Consider the following 8,540-nt stretch of genomic DNA (forward strand, 5'->3'; position numbering starts at 1 on the left):
CTCATGATTGAATTTAATCCTTGTGAAAGCCTGTGATATGGAGCCATTATCCTAGTATTACCGATGGAGACCATCAGGTTAAGTAACTAATTCAGGATCACACAGCCAGTAGGTAGGATAGTAGGTAGCCAGTAGTAAGGAGAGGCTCAAACCCTCATTTATATACCTTTAAAATAAATGTCACATCTCTACACATGGTGCAAGTCAGGAGATCCGGACTTTGGAGCATAGTGAAAATAGGTAAATGTTTGAACCAGAAAACTATGGGGTTTAGATACTGGTGTCATTTAGCATCAAACTTTCTGTTTCCTAATATGTTTGTGGCATTGAAATAGATGTCTGGCAATAACTTAGAAACTTGTTAGTTGATATGCAAAAGTTGGGGACTAGGATTTTCTCAGAGGGACACAAATGTTTCAGACTCATTTATTTGGAAATTATCTGACGTGTTTTGGCAAAGCCCTCACAGAGACCAGATTATGTACCTGAAACATTTTATGCAGGTTAACTGTTTTAATCACTCTCTGGCTTTTCAGTTAAGATCAAGTGCTCACGCTTCCTTTAGTGCTTACATTTTACATTTGATAAAGGGCTCAATTATTTATCTTCTATTTCATATATCTTACAATTCATTCATTGTGGGATATTCACTCGCTTGTTTTCGAGGCTTATTCAGAAGCTGTCCTGGAACCCAATGCCTTCAAGAATCGAAATTGGAAGAATGAAGAATGATGGGTAGAGATGCAGTTTCCTTGGGTTCTTTGTTCAACAATAACAGCAATTTTTACCAATAACAATAGTCCCTACTCACTGATGCCTCGTGGAAGCCCAGCCCCTTAGCTCAGCATTCTGCTTTATACAGACAAACTGGGCTGTGGGGCTCATGAAAACGATGAGCTGATAGACTCAGAGAAGAGTCCTGTGCCTGCGTGTATACACAACTGAACATTTCTGTGTACATACAAAAATGTACATGAGGGGCTGGAGAGCTGGCTCAGAGGTTAAGAGCATTGCCTGCTCTTCCAAAGGTCCTGAGTTCGATTCCCAGCAACCACATGGTGGCTCACAACCATCTGTAATGGGGTCTGGTGCCCTCTTCTGGCGTACAGGCATACACACAGACAGAATATTGTATACATAATAAATAAATAAATAAATATTAAAAAAAAAAACAAAAATGTACATGAGTTAACACACCAAGCATAGTCATCTGTCCCTGCCGTTTCCCTTTCCCAACCAATTGTCTGGAGGAATTATAAATATCATAATATAGTCTGTTCTTGTATGCATTATTTCATCAATTTTATTCTGGTCTCATGACCTCCACAGCCCTGTCAAACAGGTAAGAGTACACACCCAGCAGAGAAGGGCATGAAGGGTCATAAGATTAAACATCATCCATCTTATGGATAAACAGACATGTGACTGGCAGCTAAAAGATACTGGGAAATAAAAAATCTCCCTTTGAGACATTTCTCTATTTCTTCTATTTCCCACCAGGAAAAGAAAATGCACAGTCCACGATGCACCCATATACACATATTATTTTGAATATATTTTTCTAAAGCTATACATTGTAATTATGTAAATAATATTATCATCAACTTTAATTATGCTAAAATGCTAATTTTTACAAGAAAAAAGGGAATAAATAACTCATTAACACTAAAGACCTCAAGAACTTAAATTAAATTTTACTTTGAGATAGAAATTGGTATGAAAAGAAGCCTGCATTAGTCACCCGAATCTACCCTTCCCACCCTCCTCCATTAAAAATAATTTATACAAGTAATCATCTTTAAAGCTAAAGTGATTTTAGAGGAAACTTCAATCACTTTAAATTTTAAAAAGCATCTAGCCATACCAAGTATGTAGCTGAGAGTTGACTCTCCTCCTTGACTGCAGACACTCTCCATCTGCTCTTTTAACTCTGCCGATCCCTGCGACGGGCCAGATGGCAGCAAGAACTGCTGAGTGTGCTTGTTGTATTAATCCATTCATATTTTGGTGTGTACAAACACTTTCCTGTCTTGCAAGCATACGCACAGAGGAACATCCGTGCTTCTGAAGAATTATTGTGACAAAGTAAGCATCAAAACTAACACCTTCCTTCAGGAAATTCTTGTAGAGTGTTCTGCAACTGCTTTCAAGCTATGTCTATAGGTCTTGAGTTTAAAAGAATTCAGTACCCTTTGAGCACTTCGCAGTTGGCCTGGCCAGGGCCCAGCCGAACCAGTAATTTAGAAAATTGAATATGGCCTATTCTTCTACTGACAGGAGCAGCTTCTCCCATGCAGGTTAGGCAGAATGTTCATGTTCTATCCTTTAGTTTACTGCTTCCGTGTCTCTCAACTTTTTGAGTCACTAATGACCATTACTAACGACAACAGCCAAAAAACAGTATCAGTTGCAGCTTCCTAATATTAATGATACTAGTTAAAGCATGCTTTTAAGAATCTAGGCCAAGGACAACTGCAGACTGAGGATTTATATAATTTTTATAACCTCACAAACTCAAGACGTAGGCATTCTTACCATGCATTTCTGATCATGGTACTTTTTTTTTTGGTTTTTCGAGACAGGGTTTCTCTGTAGCTTTGGAGCCTGTCCTGGAACTAGACCAGGCTGGTCTCGAACTCACAGAGATCAGCCTGCCTCTGCCTCCCGAGTGCTGGGATTAAAGGCGTGCACCACCACCGCCCGGCTGATCATGGTACTTTTATATGGATTCTAAAGATATCCATGCGCAGGGGCCATGCTAATCTTCTCTGTATCGTTCCAATTTTAGTATATGTGCTGCCGAAGTGACTCTTCTGCATGGACAGGCTCTGTGGGAGCCTTCTCAGCTTGGTCGATCACCTTCCTGGACCTGGGGGGAGTTGGGAGGACCTTGGACTTAGCATAGAGTAGGGAACCCTGATGGCTCCTTGGCCTTGAGAGGGAGGGAGGGGAGGTATGGGTGGAGGGGAGGGGAGGGAAGGGGAAGAAGGAGGGGAGGGAAGGGGGAGGAGGAGGGGAGGAAGGGGGAGGAGGAGGGGAGAGAGATGGAATTTTTAAATCTAAAAAAATAAACCATGAGGAAAAAAAATAAAATAAAGATATCCAATTTACAGGATCAGAATAGAATGCTCCTTACTAGAGAATGGGATGTGAAGGAGGCTTTGGGGTCAGGGGATATTGTTCAACAGGTACAAAGTTTCAGTTCAAAGAAGAATAATTTCTGGTATTCTACTGTGTAATATTGTAATAATACTCCAACAGAACTGAAAAAGGATGGTAGATCTTAATATTTTCATCACAAAAAATGATGAACATTTGAGGTGATGTGTATGAAAACTTCCTTAACATTGTATATGTGTGTGTTTGTGTGTGTGTGTGTGTGTGTGTGGTCACCATACTCCTTGCCATAAATATAGAGATGCTGGATTTATGATGCAGTTATACCTCCAGAACCCAACAAAATTTAACATCATAAATAGTGTTTTAATTACTTTTGTATAGCTATGACAAAATGCCAGACAGAAAAGATCTAATGGGAAGGAACTATGAGTTTCTTCTGTCTCACAGTTTCTGAGGGTTCACTGAATCCTAGATTAGAAGGTGTGGTCAAGCAGAACAGCTGCTTTAATGGCAGCCAGGGGGAAGGCTTGGGAGAGAAGAGAGAGCTGGGGACAAGACAGCTCTGTGGACCAGCCTCTAGTGATCTGCTTCTTTCAGTTACTGAAGTTCCCAGAAGCTCCAGCAATAGCAGTCCCAGCTGAAGGACCTAGGCTTTGACACATAAGCCAAGATGGACATTTCGCATTCCAATCACAGCATATTTCTCATTTGCCACATACCATCACAGAGCACCACAGAACACTGGAAAACACCAGGTTTCCCTTCATGGTACCACAGGAATTGCAAGTCAAACTCATTTGCCCAGGATCCCAAACAAGCAGACCACTGTGTATTAATTAGTCTAGAAAGATCTAAAACTTCGAGCCATGCTTTCTACTAAATTTATATTACTTTTTCCACCATAATTAAGTTGAGAAGTAAAAAAAAAAATAATGATTTTGCTATAATTTAAAAAAGAAAGAAAAATATGAGGTCCATATTGAAAAACACTTTTAAATGATTTGAATGGTACTACTTTTCTTTTTGCTTTTCTTTTTGTTATTGTTCTGTTTGAGACTTGATCTGAAACCCTGGCTGGCTGAGCACTTGCAAACTGCTGAGTACTAGAATTAAGAAATGAGCCAGGATCTGCTTACACAGCCTCTACTTCATATCTCCAACTGATTAAAGTCCTTGCTCTAGGAAGGCTTGCAGCTTGTGGTTACCCACCTACTGGGGCGTGGCCTCTCATACTATATATGCTGATGCAATGCCTGCTTCAGGCCCGTTGGATTGCTGGATTTGATCTATGTCCACCGTTCAAGCAGAGAATTCTGATTTGTGAGTTTACCTCTAAATAAATGACTATTAATTTCACATTTCTGAGCTAGTGTGGGATTTCTTTCTGGAGCCTTAGGCTTTATGTGGCAATGAGACTCTACTGGGAACTGAGCTTCCAGGCCTCTAGCAGAGGGTGATATGAATGTGGCCCAGGAAAAGTGTAAACTGACTTAAAGCATTATGAGATTTTTGGTGTTTTCTGTTTGTTTGTTAAGTTGGTTTTTGGTAACCTGATAGGCCAGTTCTAGAGTGTGAACTTTGTAAATAATGCCATGTTTTAGTGTCAACACATTGGAAATGTCTTGGAGAGACTATTGGACAGTGGGTAGTAAGGAAGTTGTCTACACTGTTCATAGCCACAGCCTGTGTCTTGTTTGCAACTGAGCTTAAAAGGGGGTTTAATAAAGTTGTTGGTGGAAACTTCCAACAGAAAAGTAAAAAAAAAAAAAAAAAAAAAAAAGAAAGAAATGAGCCAGGATACCCATCTTTGAAAGAGTAGCTTTTAATTCAAGTAATAGCTAATGGTTATTTTGTGTAAAATTTGCTAATTGTGGTTATTACATACTGAAATATGTATGATAAGTCAAAACCAAGAACTGAAAATTTCAGATAGTTGAAATTGCAAAATACAAAGTGATTACCTAGAATTCTGTTGACTGTGAATCATTTAGTCAGACCCAAAGTAATCACACAGAAACTGTATTAATTCTATCATTGCTTGGCCCATTAGCTCTAACTTCTTATTGGCTAACTCTTACACCTTAATTTAACCCATCTCCATCACCCCAAGGTTGTGGCCTACTAGCAAAGTTTCAGCACATCTGTCCCAGGCAGCAGCTCCAATGCTTCTCTCTGATTCTGCCTTCTTCCTCCTAGCATTCAGTTTAGTTTTCCCTGCCTACATCTATTCCCTCTGCATGCCCAAGACAGTTTCTTTATTAACCAATGGTATTCACAGCATAAGAGGGAATCCAGTGTTGCTTTTTTGATTTTTTTAATAAAGCTCTCATGGGTTCCATCTGCTTGGCAAGGCATGCTGGGAAAACTAGGATTTTTTTCTTCTCTCCATATGGGTGTGTTTAGTGCAAAACCAACCAGGCATCTCATCAAGAGGCTATATTGGTTATTGATGAGCAATGTCACATATATGGATTAGCATCTTCACAAGCTCCCCTAGACTTTTAAAGCCTGGGGGACATATTTTATTGCCAGGCGAGGTGATGGGAAATCTCTTAACAGGAAAGGAAAACATCTCCTTTGACCTGGGTATGGTCTCCTTCTATTACCCACTCCACTTTCTTTTGAATGAAATAAAGGGGCCTAAGAAACTTGAAGGCTCTAAAGCTGACTTGGCTTGGTTCTTCCCTCTCTCCTGCCTCTAAAAGGACAATTAAAGGACTGCCAATTAGTCAGAAAGAAACCACTTCATCCCTTACACACCTGCATTATGCACATTTACAGCCATGTTCACAGCCATGACTGTAGGATCAGACACACCTGGGCCAGACTGTGACTTTGAACTTAAACAGAGCACAGCGCTGCCCCATTGTGACTTTAAATAGAAACCTTAAATACTTATATCACTCCTATTCTTTTTATTTGGAAAAGGAAGCTAAGAATATTGCTTACCTCTGTAAGTTCTTAATATCAGACACAATAATATACACAAAATGCTCAGCATTTTACAACAAACATTATCTATTCTAGTAATTGTTGTTAAAGATAAATAATTCCTAGCCATCTATCTTTCTAAACAAATATTTCTTCTGGATGACATTACTTTAAATGCTTTTAATTGTAAATATCCAGAGAAGCCCATGAAAGATAGTTGATGTTACAGGGAATTTAGTGGGTATATGTCTGACTGTCTAGTGAGTTTACGTGTCATGTGGTGAAAGTTGTGCTTTATTAACTCTCGACTGACCTCCTTCAATTTTTCAGTTATCTCATCAAAGAGTTTTTCCTCAAGGCTGGACAGTAACTTTAGAAGCCCTGACTTCATCCTGATGCTCTACAGTGTCCGAGTATCAACATGTTTATAATTCTAAGACAAGATGTTTATTTTTCTTCTAAACGAACCACAGCTTAAACCAGTCAATATATCTAAGGGAAGCAGGCTTGTTAGGATCCCTAGACAGCATAAATCCCCAACAATGGTAAGTAGAATCTGGTTAGTCTATTTATCCCAGTCAGAAGCTTTGTTCAAGGCTGGAAGCTTGTAAGTTTGTAAGACAGCCAGGAGACGACGCGGACTCTAGAAACACGGGTACATGAGCAAAGCACTGTCAGGACAAATTGTTCTTATAGATTTCGTATCTTTGTATTGACAAGTTAATATTTTCTTGGGCTTTCACAGAGTCTTGTACTGTAGCCATATATACTATTTTATCTGTATATGAAGAGTTCTGTTCATTCTGAATCCTGTACTCAAGCTTAATCATTAACAAGCCACAAAATATTTAGCACGTTATTTCCTCTTTTCCTGGGCAATAGTGTTGTCCCTGTTAAAAAAAAAAATGGGGGTGGGGAGCTGAATTAGATGAGCTCAAAACTCCACTAGTTTCTGGAGTCTCCATGAACACAGTACATTTCCTTTATAAATGGCACCGATGGCTATTAAGCAATCTCTCAACTTCTGTTCTGAAAATTACACAAAATAACCCAAGCTCCTTTTATCTTTCCTCAGGGGGACTATTTTCTATCCCTTTAATCTTTTTGTTGGTATTCTATGGACCTTCTTCATTTTCTCTATATATCACTCCTCTGTATGAAATTTCTAACTGGAAAAAAAATCAGGAGTAATCAATATTGTCCCCTAAACAGGTGCAGTCTTGGCCTTCTGTCCCAAAATCATTGTTCATTCTGCCTAAGTGTTTAGCAACATTTTTATGTTTTCAAATTCCCCTTTTAGATTATTTTGATAGGTCTTTATAATTTTTCAGTCTAAACTTTTGTTTGCTGTAAAACTTAAGTATAATAAGACATACACATCTTATTATACTTTCATTAAATTTGGATATGCATAGCTCAGACTTTTACTTTATAAAATGACACTTTGATATCACCCCACATGTTCATTGCACCCCTTCAATCCTCACTTCAGTGATTCCAGAAGGAACAATTGTCCAATTTTTACCAACTATGGATTCAATTTGAGAGTTGTAAAACTTTATTTAAATAAAGTCAGAAGATATGTGCTCTTCTGCATGGAAAGACCTTATTTATAAAGAAAATCCAATTAACTAAATTTGTACATGTCAATTTCTTGGTTCTCTACAGTTCTACATGTTTATTGTTTAGCCAATACTACATTATCTTGATTTCAATGCTTATTATGTGTTGAAATCAGATTGCTGACTTTTCCAACTTCAATATTCTTTTCAAGCTGCTTGGATCTTTTAGGTCCCTTTACTTTCTCACATAAATTTTAAGAATTGACTATTGATAACTCCAAAGGAGGACTGGATGGCTTTGCATCTGTAGATGTATTTTCAGAAATTTTACTTCTTTTTTATGATTAATAAAATGGTTATTTATTTAAAGGGGAAAAAACCTTACAGATCACCGTCCCAGACAACAACATTCTGTGCGATCAGGAAAGGAGTCTAGTAGCTGGAGGTGGAGCCAGAAGAAAGAGAGCAAACACATGGATACTGCTGCTTTTTAAAGCAAACGAGACCACACCCAAGTTGGTTGGTAACTTAAAGTCTATTGGCTGAAGGAGTGGAAGCAGCTCCCGCAGCACCTCCCCCTTTTGTTTAAGTAAAAGAGTTCTAAACCTACTATGAAATTATATACAATAAGAACAAATATCCTATCCTAACTAGTTTAAGTCTTGTATAATAAATAACTTGGCCATGTCATGAAAGGAAAGTAAATACATTTATATAGTCTTCAACCCCATCTAAGATCTAAGAAGGGAAATAATGTTACCTGAGTAATTAGGAAGTACAATCAAACAACTTCCAAAACATGCAACAAATCACAGAGACAACTGGCTACCTGGGCAATCACCCAAAGTCATGTTTGCAGCATTGAAGCAACCAACTTTGGCTAAGGCCTAGAATAACTGACAGATTATTTTTAACAGGTAAGAAATT

At 38.4% G+C, this 8,540-nt stretch overlaps 1 non-coding gene across 1 annotated transcript; it reads right to left on the minus strand.

The window, feature by feature from the left end:
* Positions 1-2,704: 2,704 nt before the first annotated feature.
* LOC119802415 lies at positions 2,705-2,809 on the minus strand. The gene has a single exon (XR_005283427.1). It is a non-coding gene; the product is annotated as a U6 spliceosomal RNA (small nuclear RNA).
* Positions 2,810-8,540: the final 5,731 nt, after the last annotated feature.

This window comes from Arvicola amphibius, chromosome 15, assembly GCF_903992535.2.
Source record: "Arvicola amphibius chromosome 15, mArvAmp1.2, whole genome shotgun sequence".
In the NCBI taxonomy this organism is placed as follows: Eukaryota; Metazoa; Chordata; class Mammalia; order Rodentia; family Cricetidae; genus Arvicola; species Arvicola amphibius.